This window comes from Podarcis filfolensis (genome assembly GCF_964270895.1).
Source record: "Podarcis filfolensis genome assembly, chromosome: 15".
In the NCBI taxonomy this organism is placed as follows: domain Eukaryota; kingdom Metazoa; phylum Chordata; class Lepidosauria; order Squamata; family Lacertidae; genus Podarcis; species Podarcis filfolensis.
Window position 1 is genome coordinate 42,356,188 of NC_139618.1, and position 13,160 is coordinate 42,369,347.

Consider the following 13,160-nt stretch of genomic DNA (forward strand, 5'->3'; position numbering starts at 1 on the left):
GCAAGGCCCCTTCCCAAAATGGGGCCGTATAAAGTGTAAGCTGGCAGAATCTCCAGTAAGGTATGTATGTGAAGTGGTATTGTGAACACCCAAGAAAGGGATTTCAGGAGTGGGGTTGGTGAAGAAATCTGGTGGGAGAATCCTGAACAGTCTGCTTCAAGGCATATGGAACAAGATTGTAAACATTACAGAGATGAGCACTGAAAATGGACAAGCTATATAGATGGCACCAGCAGAATCATCATTATAGTAGAAATCCTCTCAGAAGAAGAAAGTGGGAAAGAGTTAGTTTTAGTCAAGGCAAGCGTTGGAATGTGCATATTCCTGTGCTCTATCTTAAAGACAGCCCTACCTTGTGTCCAAACATCCAGAGATGCCTCAAGATACAATACATCAGTGTTTTTCAACTAGTGTGCCATGGCACCCTGGGGCACCTTGAATGATGCTCAGGGGTCCCTCTTTCCTTCCCTCCCTCCTCTGATGCCCTCTTGCGTCTCTGCCTCCCAAAAGCTTGCACAGCTTTTTGTGGCTGTAGCCCTGGCTACAAGCTTCCCAGGTGAATGGTGCTTCTGGGGCTGGCCAGGGGGTGCCTCTCAGGCCCCTGTGGGGCAGTATGAGGAGGCACCTCTCTTTGGGGCGGGGCAGGCAGCTCAAAGACTGGGGCGGCCGCTGCAACTGCCCAGAGGACTCCCAAGGAAAGAGGAGAGGAGGCTGAGGGAACACTCCACAAGGGACAATGTTTGAAAAAGGGTGAGAGGCTGCCAGCTCTGCAGGCAAAGGGGGACATAACTGGACTCCTGAGCCCACAGGGGAGCCGCAGAAAGAATGTAGTTGGTCAAGGGAGCCATGGACTCAAAAAGGTTCAAAACCTCTGCAATCGTCCCTCAATCTTCCAGTTTTCTGCTAGTCTGGATAACTTGCCACATGTTTCTGTGCTTCATTTTCCTCAGTGGTAAAGTGAGGAAACAGACTTGTTACCTTCTCAAATGTGTCACCAGGTTTAACTATGGCTTTCAAAACACTTTGAGTTCCTTGGATTAACAGCACTTTAAGTAGAAGTGCAAAGCATTTATTGTGAAGGAGGTTGCCTTGGGGAATTACGCACAGTTCTTCCACCGTGCATGTGGAAGAGGAGATCTGCCTTAAAGCAAAGCAAAACAATGCCTGAAACTGCCAGGACCAGGGCACACGATGCACCCTCTTTTGTATCTTTGTTGAAAAACACCATGCAAAGTTTTAGATACCTGCAGCTGGTGTGACATGTTTGGAATGGGCATTCTGCCTAGTCTGGAATCGTTGCAAGGTGAAGCCCCACCAGCAACTTCTGCTAAAAGACCTCCCTCCCCTTCCATGAAGCCAATTGTAGATGTCTTTGAGGCACTAGGAAAGGGTGCAGCCTTGGAGGGAACTGCCAGCCATTCCCAATGAACATGATGAGAACTTTCCTTATGAGACAGGGTGATGGCAACAGCATAAGAGAGAACAAGTAAGGCAGGAGGGCTGTTCATTGAACTGGCAGGTTTCTGCATTCATTGCCATGATTACATCATCTTTGGTTGCAACATGAATTGTATAACTAGAGGTTCTTTCTTAATGCGAAACCTGTACAGGAGACTGTGCTTTTACAACAGTGTTCATAAGACAGTACCTTTCCACATTATCCTTAAGTCAGGAGTGCAATTCTTTTCACACACACACATCTCCACCTGCCACTCAGGCCAAACTAGACATGCGCTTAAACGCATAGCAGGCAGCAAAGTACCTTGTTTTTTCTTAACTAATTACAGGAGTCGGGAAGCACAATTCTCACTGTGAAGGCAGCACATGGAAAGGGAAGGCAGACTTACTTACTTACTTTATATCCTGCATTTTCAAAATAGATAAATGTTGGCAGCTAACAGAGTAGTAAGAAACAAAAAGTACAAATCAAAATAATGATAATATCAAGCATATGAACTGATATAGCAAATTAAAATAACAAACTAAACCAGCACCCACCAGTTTAAACAAATGATAAAAGCAAACTGTTTTAAGTCCTGTTTTCAGTTAAAGAATGCATGCAGTTTTAGTTCTTAAAACCTGGGAAACCAGAAATGTTCTGCCCAGCACCTTAATGATAGCAATGAAGTCCCCAGGCAGGCCTCCTTCTGGAAGGCATTCCCAAGGCAAGGAGGAACCACAGAAAAGGCTCTTTGTCCAGTTGCCAACCTGCCATTCTAGGTGGCTTGGGAAGCTGGAGAAAGGCCTCAGATGGCAACCTCAGTAGATGGGTCCAACTAATTTCTGGGACTTAAGTCATGCAGGTTGAGACCACCACCATGAATAGAGCTCAGAAATTCACTGGGAAAGAGTGGGCTCGTTTCAATACAGGCAATATATTAGTTTTTTGCCGAATCCCTGTCAGAAGTCTCAGGCTCCTCTGGATGACCTGCTTATGGAGCATTCATCCTGATTTGTTTGCACAAAGCTTACATGTCCAATCATTACTGAGCGTTCATTCTGATATATGACAGTGACCATTAATCATAAATTCATCCCAATTTGCTTGCACAGTAGTTATACATCTTCCCGTTCATCCCACACCTTGCAGCAAATTTCCTTATCACTTTCCTAACAGCAAACAAGTCCTTTAAAAATGGGCTTGATGTGTCTGGATGACAATGTACTTTAATCCACTTTAATTGCACACACCTAAATTTCTGGTAAGCTCTGAAATTTCTCCTGCAAAACATCTGACAGTCTGACCCTAGTATTATGGGCTAGCTGCAATGTCTGAACAGTCTTCAAACATAGCCCCACTTAAAGCACATTGCAGCAATCCATCCTTCAGGTTACCAGGGCATAGATAACTGGCTAGGTTATCTCTCTGTGTGAGGGGCCACAGTTGGCATGACAGCCTCAAGTGATAGAAGGTTATTTGTACCATTAGGCCTACTTGAGCCTCAAAAGGGGAAGGCAAATCCCATTTCACTCTAGAGATGCACCTTACCTTTTAGGTTAAACACCACCTTCCTGGGCACATGATCTTCATCTTGTCAGGACTGAGTTTCAGTTTATTAATTGTCATACAGCACCTTATTGCTTCTGAAGACTAAATTAGCATTTCTGCCTCACCTTATTCAGCTGTAAAAGGCCTCTGATGACCTCAGCACCAACAGAATGGATCTCATAATGCAAATGCTATAGGGCAGAAGTAAAGTTCCCCAGTATGGCTTGCACCAGTGAGGACTTCCTTTCTAAGGCTCCTAGCTCTGTAGAAGAAAGCTGATCTCCATTCCAATCTCAGTGGGGAAGTGAAAAGAGAAGTCCCATTTCTGCAGCCTTCACAGTGAAAATTGCCTCCCTGTAATTAGTTAAGGAAGAACAAAATGCAAAACTGTGTACTGGGTATTAAGGGCCCATCTAGTTTGACCATAAAGCCCAGGTCTCCATGCTATAGACATGGCTAGTGGTGAACTGTCCTTGATTCAACTCAGAATTTGTTTACATAATTCACAGGAAAAGTTTGTTGTCTAAGAGGGTTTTCTCCCAGCTTGTAAGTTGGTGTCTATGTGCTGATGGTGTCATGCCCTTTACCATATTGTCCACTGGGAATTACAGCTTGGTTTCACCTGCCCTGCACCCAGCAGCAGCCATGCCTGGAAAGTCAACTGCTTCAAGTCCCCAAACACATCCAGAAACAAATGAGTTTTGTATGGAGGACAAAAGTCACATAAAACAGTGTATAAGGACTAGTCAAGCTAGCTAACTGAGAATATGCTCTTCAAATAAAAGGCTGTTTGGTCACATACTTTCATCACATTGTTAACAAATTAATAAGAGTTCTATAGAAAGTAAGAGGTTAGCGTTATGTACATACACCTATAAAACCATAGGCTTTGTTGTTCCACAACAATCAACTTATGGGGGAAATGGTGCTCAGTGTGTAGTACAACTGAGAACTATGTTGACGTCCATCTGTCTCAGCGCCTGTTGTGGCTGTAGAGAATGATACAGAAGAGACATGTTTTGTTGCAGCTGGGGCCGATGAAGGTATGTGGTTGTGCTGCTGCAGATGCATGAGAACCATGAGCTAGACAAATACCAGCTATCTGGACATATCTGGACATAAGATTAGTATTATCTTTTCTTCATACATCAGATTGGTAGATTCATGCAAATAGAGTCAGCTATTCTGTACAATTTATATGCGCAGGAACTTTATGTATCCCAGTGGTAGGAAATCCACATTCAGAACCAATTCATCCATTAAAAGATGTTTGTGAATAGTCGTAGATGGAAGTAATTCTGAAGTATTTTCAGAATTACCATTCAGTGAATACATTCACACCTATCCTTTAGTGAAAGACTAATTAGTTCTAACTCTAGTCCCATGCTAAATTTCTCCCTAACAAGGTATCTTCCAGACAATAGAGTGATTTGCTGTATGCATAGCTGTCAACGTTTCCCTTTTTTTAAGGGAAATTCCCTTATTCCGAATAGGATTCCTCGCAAGAAAAGGGAAAAGTTGACAGCTATGGCTGTATGACATCTAGGGTTGAGTAAGAAATTTGATTTTGTTTGTATTTTAATGAGAAACTACCAATCCACACTTTTCAAATCAATGTGTGAACTGAAACAACTATCCTTTGAAACATGCATATCTCTGAATTTTGCAATGCAGTTCTCCAACCAGAAAATGTGTACAAAAATAAGTATATTAGGTTTTTTTTAAGAAAGAAGCTTCACAAATTGCTGTAGAAATGTGGAGAACTTAACTGAATATTGAAAAAAGAGAAACTAAAAGAAAGCAAAACTGACTGATACATTCATCCTTAAAGAGAGGTTATTCTCTCACCTGCACCAACAATACAGGACAGAATATTCTCTGGGACAAGGTAACTTCAAACAGTTCTAAGGTGTTCCTCATCTCTGTTCACATCACGTTGGAGGGATCAGCACAACAATCCTTTTGGTAGAAATGAACATGGTAGCTCAAATATGCACATACATAGGAAGTGGTAACGTAATCACAAATAAACATGCCTGAATTTTCCCTGAAGCAGATTTGTCCAGTTTGAATCATCTGTAAGTAGGAAAGTCATTCCATATGTAATATATGCAAGAGGGAAGGCTTTAAGAAGATCCTGTTCCCTTTCCTTCCCAGGTGACCAGCTTGGTGGGAAATCTAGTCATTATTAAGGATGCCTAAATGAGAACTGTGTTTTTTCACCATCTTTTCTGTTGCACGCTTTTGTAATTTAGATGGATTTAGTAGGTCATGACTCACCCTTTGTAGTGAGATTGCATTGCAGTAGTAGTTAATAACAAATAATGCAAACTACATGCATGTTGTAGAGAGAGATGTGTGTGTTTGTTTCACATGCTTGTAAATATACACTGGGCAAAACAATTTCAGATTACTGTAAAACTGCAGTTACTAGAAGCTTTACCAGAAAACAATAATATTTTTTTTTTGAAATAATTTTTTATTAAAGGTTTTTATAACAACAACAAACATACATAAACAGACAATAACAAAAACAAGACAAAAAACATGTACCATTTCATATCTTAATTTCTTATACCTTTCTTCCCCGACTTCCTCATGCCTCCCTTTTCTGTATTCCAAATTCTTATCAATTACTCAGCAAATCTTCCCTTATTTTAATTTGAATTTAATCTAATCCTCCTTATTCTCCTTGTCTTAACCCTTGCTAATAGTAACCATTTACTTTCCAGTCCAACATCATTCTAACTTTCGTTAATTTTGTAATATTTCTTTAGATAGTCCTTGAACTTTTTCCATTCTTCTTGCGCTGCTTCTCTTCCCTGGTTTCGGATTCTGCTCGTCATTTCTGCCAGGCCCATGTAGTCTATCACCTTCATCTGCCATTCTTCCAGTGTGGGTAGTTCTTGTGTCTTCCAGTACTTCGCAATAAGTATTCTAGCTGCTGTTGTAGCGTACAAAAAGAAAGTTATGTCCATCTTTAACACCCCCTGTCCGACAATACCCAAGAGAAAGGCCTCTGGTTTCTTAGGGAAAGTATATTTAAATACCTTTTTAAGTTCATTATAGATCATTTCCCAGAATGCCTTAATCTTCGGGCACGTCCACCAAAGGTGAAAGAATGTACCCTCCTTTTCTTTACATTTCCAACATTTATTATCAGGCAAATGGTAAATCTTTGCAAGCTTGACTGGGGTTATGTACCACCTATATATCATTTTCATAATGTTTTCTCTTAGAGCATTACATGCCGTAAATTTCATCCCGGTGGTCCACAACTTTTCCCAATCAGCAAACAAAATATTATGACCAATGTCCTGAGCCCATTTAATCATAGCTGATTTAACCGTTTCATCTTGTGTATTCCATTTCAGCAGCAAGTTGTACATTTTTGACAAATTCTTAGTACTGGGTTCTAACAATTCTGTCTCCAATTTTGATTTTTCCACCTGGAAGCCAATTTTACTGTCCAATTTAAACGCTTCATTTATTTGATGATAGTGCAGCCAATCTCTCACCTTCCCTTTTAATTTCTCAAAACTCTGCAATCTCAATTTGTCCCCTTCCTTTTCCAAAATTTCCCAGTATCTTGGCCACTTCGACTCCATATTTGACTTTTTAACTGCCTTAGCTTCCATTGGCGACAGCCACCTTGGAGTTTTATTTTCCAGCAAATCTTTATATCTGATCCAAACATTTAATAGTGCTTTTCTGACAATATGGTTTTTGAAACTTTTGTGTGCTTTAACCTTGTCATACCACAAATATGCATGCCACCCAAAAATGTTATTAAAACCTTCCAAATCCAAAATGTCTGTGTTTTCAAGAAGCAGCCATTCTTTCAGCCAGCAGAAAGCTGCCGCTTCATAGTAGAGTTTAAAGTCTGGCAGGGCAGACCCCCCTCTTTCCTTTGAATCCGTTAATATCTTAAATTTAATTCTGGGCTTCTTGCCCTGCCAGACAAATTTAGATATATCTTTTTGCCACTTCTTGAAACAGTCCATTTTTTCCATTATTTGCAATGCTTGGAACAAAAACAACATTCTTGGCAATACATTCATTTTTATAACTGCAATTCGACCTAACAAGGAAAGCTTTAAGTTTGACCAAATCTCCAAATCTTTTTTCACTTCTGTCCAAGTTTTTTCATAATTGTCTTTAAATAGGTTCACATTCTTAGCTGTCATGTTTATACCCAAATATTTCACTTTTTTAACCACGGTCAACCCTGTCTCATTCTGAAACCTTTCTTTTTCAATCTGTGTTAAATTTTTCTCCAATACCTTTGTCTTTAACTTATTCAATTTAAATCCTGCCAATTGACCAAACTCTTGGATTATTTCCAAAACTCTTTTCGTACTAGCTTCTGGCTCTTGCAATGTAAGTACTAAGTCATCTGCAAATGCTCTCAATTTGTATTGTTTAGCTCCGACCTGAATCCCTTTAACCAACTGGTCCCTCCTAATCATATTAAGCAAAACCTCCAGGACCGATATAAAAAGTAGTGGGGAGATAGGGCACCCCTGACGTGTCCCTTTTTCAATCTTGAACTCTTCTGTAACCACATTATTTACAATTAGTTTTGCTTTCTGTTCAGAGTATATTGCACCTATACCATTCTCAAACCCTTGGCCTACCCCCATCCCCCGGAGGTTCTTCAACATAAAACTCCAAGAAATGTTGTCAAAGGCTTTCTCGGCATCCACAAATATCAAAACGGCCTTAGTGTTTATATTCACTTCCAGCTTTTCCAAAATGTCAATTATATTCCTTACATTATCCGACAAATGCCTTTTTGGGAGAAAGCCCGCTTGGTCCCCGTGAATCTCCTCCATCAAAACTCTTTTCAGTCTCTTTGCTAAAATGTTAGCAAAGATTTTGTAATCCACATTCAATAACGAGATGGGTCGGTAGTTTTTAAGTTGGGTCTTTTCAGTCTCTGTCTTTGGTATAAGTGTAATGTAGGCCTCTCTCCACGTATCGGGTGCCCTTTTCCCCTCCATAATCTCATTGCAGACTTCCTTCAAAGGTTGTATCAACCCTTCCTTTAAAACTTTGTAATATTTGGAAGTCAGTCCATCCGGTCCGGGGGATTTGCCCAGCGTCATGCCTTGAATGGCATCTTCTATTTCTTGTGTTAATATCTCCTGGTTCAAAATTGTCTTACTTTCTTGCGAAACCTTTTTCAGCCCATTTTCCTCGAGGAACTGTTGTATATCCATTTCTTTCTGCGGCCCTTGTGTGTAAAGTTGTCTAAAGTAGTTCTGAAAACAATTCCTAATTTCCGCTGGGTTGCTTATGTTCTTTCCTTCCACTTCTATATTTGTTACCGTGTTGACAGAAAACAATAATATAGCTCCTCACTTGAGTCATGTGGTTTCTTTTACAAAAGAAACCCTTTACTTTCCATCCATGGTACTTGTAATATAGCTCACAGTTCTCATTTTTACTTGTAGTCTATGTCTCAAAATAATCTGGGTGGTGCAGATTTACTTTTTAGAAGTGTTTCAAACATGGAATATTGCTCAGTGTTCTATATTCATAACTACCACATTTCTAAGAATCTCAGAAAAGTTGACCAAAATAATAATAGTAAAACTTCATTCTATAATATAGTATTAATAGCAGGTGTGGGCCAAACTCTCTCCTGATAACCAGCTGAACACTGAAGGTTTTTAGCTCATAAGGTGCAACCCTTCAATAGAAGAGCTTATTTATCTTCAGAACGAGCTCCGAACTGTGACAGCAAAAGGGTTAACGAGCTGACTTGCTGCAACCTCTCAACACCAGCCCTATCTACTTCCAGAATATTTCACAATGCAACTCCTGTAGTTTTACTACAAGTTTCAGACAATGAAGGTGTGTCTGAGCTCAGCCCCTGATTTTGCCCATTATATGGGCGTTGAATTCAGCACTGTCTTGTCAACACTTGAATATGTTGAACATCACTCACATGGGCATACTGTAAGAAACCTATTAAGTTAATTATGGAGGCTGTGTGTGTGCGCGCGCACACACATGTGCAGCTATATTGTGGATTTCTTCATTCTGAGCTCTGTTCATTACAAACCTTGCATTTCAGACTGATGGAATCTTGTTCATCTCCCTAACTGTTGTATTACAGTCATGCAACATTTTAGTTAGAGTCTTTTTCTCCCAGTATCAATATTTTAGAACAAAAAGAGAGCCCATGAAGTGGCAGTTCACATCATGACAACACATTAAAAAAACACCCTTCATGGGAGAGTAGACTTACTCCCTTCTACTCCCTGTCAGAGCTCAATGGGTCAGAGGGTTGCTTCAGACTAGCTGAACACCCCCTTGAGAGCACGAGAGGCTTCTGCAAAACTTGCATCTAGAAAGTGCTTCTGATACCTGGATGTGGAGACCGCACTGATCTCATTACTGCAATTTGCCTGTTTGTGATAAGTCTTGTTCTGGAGCTAATCCACACAGGAATGCAGTGCCTGGCCCAAAAAACAGTAAACGGAGCAGAGTTCCACTCCACATTTTGATCCCATGAGGACACGTAAGAGAAAACCTCTCCCATGGGCCCTCATGGGAGTGGAAGAGGAAAGAAGCCTTTATCAGGCTTCCCCCTAGAGCGCTCAGGTTGCTGGTTGACAGGGCTGGAAATGACTTTTTCTGTCAGCCTGACTGACAGGGTTTTTTCGCCTTTCCTTCATTGAAATTTATGGCTTTTCTTTCTTAGGCAAAATAACATTGTATATATTCAAGGGCAGCAATAGCATTGGGCAGGATCAACATAGTGAAAGGGGGACCCCATATCGGGCCTGGAGGTAGAATTGGCCATGGCACCCCCCAAGTTGCTGCCTGGCTGGGAGGCTGATTGATATTTTTATCTTTCATTTGGCTTTCTCACTTTTCCCCATTTTAAACTTAGGACTGTTACTGTTTGGACAACTAGTTCCAAAGGTCAGTGATGTGAGACATAAAAAAAATCATTTTCCTGCTCATTCTAAAGTAAGGCAACATATTCATCTTTTTGAAAATTTTTATAGTTTTATATAATTATCATTATCTTCCCTTATTTCTGAATTATATTGTACTTCCTCCTTTATTACACTTTTTGTATGAACATTGTAAAGTTACCATAACATTTGTAAACTTTTGTCACACGTTTCACTCCTATTTTACATTTCGGAAAGCAAGGCAGAGATCAGAAAAAGGACTTTGTTAAAACTACACAATGAGTCGGTGAGACAGTATTTAACAGTATCTCAGAAGCTCAGCAGTGTATCTGAATCCCTTTCACTGCAAGGCTCTTACTTTTTGGAGCCCTCTCTCCAGGGGGACCCACCAGGCTACCTGCCTGTTCCCTTTCTAGAGACAAGAAGATTTTTTTACACACCGCCACACATTTCTGATATACTGATGCTATACCTTTTCTGAACACTACTTTTTATTACGGTTTTGCTGCTTTTGATTAGAATATTTGGAATTAAGACAGATGCTTTTTATTTTAGCTCTGCTTCCTGCACTTTTTGTTGATTTTTGTGTTTTTATTTTGTATTGCTGTATTGTATTATTTTGGTCCTTTAATTGTTCTTAGCCACCTTGGACTAAGTTGAAAGGCAGGGGAAAGTGTTTCAAGAAATGAATAAATATTTTGTTAGGTTTTATGTAGTTTTTAAGCATCTTCCTTTGCACATTTCTTTGCATGTTTCTTACTGAAATGGGGAGAGGGGAATCTCACATGTTAACATGGAATTTGGGATTCCAAATCAGCTCTTGCAATCTGGCTGGGTTCAGTAAAAAATAAATTATTCTGAGTTTTTTTAAAAATTAAGCATTGCATCTCACAATTCATGTACTCCCTAGGTGGGAGATTTCAGCTACTTCTCTTCTGAGCTCCCTCCAGGACCACAGGAAGAGAGTTCTTTGGGGGTTTGTGCCAAATTCTCTGTCTGCTGAGAAAGCCCTGAGCCCCATGGGAACCATTGTTCCGGTTGGCTTTTAAGGAGAAGAACGAAGTACAGGGCATTGTCTCTGCTGCCTTGGCAAGAGCTGCTGCTCAACTCCTGCCAGGATTATAACCATGCGGCAATAATAATAGTGTTTAGCATTAATCTCTCTGCTACAGTAAAAGTCTCAAGTCTCTGTGAGTTCACAGCAAGCAAAGTCCCATTGGCAGGCTGTAGATTGGCCTCAGCCCTATGCATGCAAGTGTGCTTCTCTTACTACTGCAGCCTGGTTTGGTTCCATTATTTTTGCCTCATGATCAGACCAAATTCTACAGCTGAGTCATCACAGCAAGGGTTAAGCAACTCCTGGAATGATCTTTCTTTCTGATGCCTCTAGAGATCATTACACTGTCTGTGGGCAGAAGTTAAAGCCAGGCTGCAAAGGATGGAGGATATGGTGGGAGTAGCTTGGAAGAACAAAGTGGTTAGCCTGAAATTGAGCTCAGAGAAAGCAAAGGAAGCCAGGGAGAGGTTGGGAACTTTAATTTCACATAATTTTCAGCAAAGCAAAGGTTTACTTTTATGCAAAAGTTCCCATCAGTAAAAAATGAAGAATGAAACGGATGGGAATGGGTTCATGTTGCTCAAATTACAGACGTTTCCTGTTTGGTTATAACATCCTGATGGCAGTTCTGGTTTCTCACTTTGCAAACTCCCAGAAACAATCAAAGAAATAATATCTCCCAGTCAGGAAGCAACTTCCAAGAGGCCCACTAAAATGTCAGAATCCAAAACTCACAGAGCTCTGGTTGAATACTCAGGAGACATCAGTGAAGAGAGCCTGCCTAGAATACATTCTCCTGAATTCTAGATGTTTGGAGGCTGACCTTGATAACTGTGGCAGGGAAGGGCACTCTACACTACTTAGAGATTCATTCATGATATTTGAGTCTCTGATTCCAAAGCCTGACACCAAGTCCTGAACCATATTCCGGGATTAAACATGAGTCAAACTTCTAGCAAAGTACTGCTTGGGATTCTTTGGTCTGCAACAGTGACATGATCTAAATGAGTGGGGGACATCTTGTGAGGTAGGTCCCCTGTTAATACAGGCGACTCCCCACATATGAGGGGGTTACGTTCCAGGCCCCCAACACCATAAGCAAAAACGCGTAAAGAGGGGAGCACCCTCTAAAAGCCTCTAAACGCCTGTTTTTACCTTTGCCTCCAAATTGCCAGAAATAACAAGGAACAGTGCATTCAGACCCACTGCAATACCGCTTTCCGTCCAACATCTGTTGAACAGGATAGCACAGCAGCAGTGAGAGCTCCCACACACCATTTTGGAGCCCATGTTTATTTATGAACTTTTGGCTCACTGACATCCTCTTCAGGCTCTGGGCAGGGTCTCCTTGTGAGCCACAAGGACTTTCCAGCTCTCTCCTGTCATTTCCAGGTTTGAATTTGTCCACATAGACCTGAGTGGGGGGTGCATCAGCAGCATAATGTTAGCATCTCTCTATATTCTCAACGTGTGGTCTAGAAGAAAGGATAACAAAGTCTCCAGGAACCCAGAAACTATGGGTATGAAGGAACTCTGCAGTTTGGCCAAGCTAGCCCATGTGGTTTCTGCATTCAAATTATTCCTGAAGTGCTGTGTGACTGGGGCCACAGTCATCAGGAAGATTTATAGCCTTTAAAAAAAGGTAAGAAGGAATCCATCTACAGTTCAAAAGAATAATATGGTTCCCAATGAGCTTTTGAGAGTTGAAAGACTTGAGACCAGGTCTCCCTCTGTAGAGTTTCCCATGCCATATTATGGTCCATCTTCGTGGCTCTTGAGGCAGGGTGCCAGAGCAGAATAGCATGGTTTTCTCCCTACCTCACACTTCAGGCTCACTCTGAACCATCTCAGTTTTTCCTACCAGTTTCCTCTTTATCTCACCTACAGGGAATGTACATGAGTCCTAGAGAAGTCCATGTATTTTCCTCCCTTCTTCCTCCCCCAGGGTCCTCCTAATTGCCAGCCACTTATCTTCCCATAGACACATGTAATGCAATAACAATAATTATCTCAGCTCAGGGCACTACACCCATTGCATGGGGTCCTAATAGGAGTTGACGCTGAATCTCAAACGTGCTTTACAGGATCTCCACTCTTGGCTTACAACCACTTCACTACAAGGATTCAAACGCATATTGGCTGAATTCCCACCTGCCCCAAATCCTCCCCTTTAGGATTTTAC

The 13,160-nt window shown here is 41.1% G+C and overlaps 1 protein-coding gene across 3 annotated transcripts in view; it reads left to right on the forward strand.

The window, feature by feature from the left end:
- The window catches only part of PEBP4 (phosphatidylethanolamine binding protein 4), a gene marked incomplete at its 5' end in the record, with an annotated part of 251,310 nt that overhangs the window by 169,696 nt on the left and 68,454 nt on the right, over positions 1-13,160 (forward strand). The window lies entirely within an intron of this gene.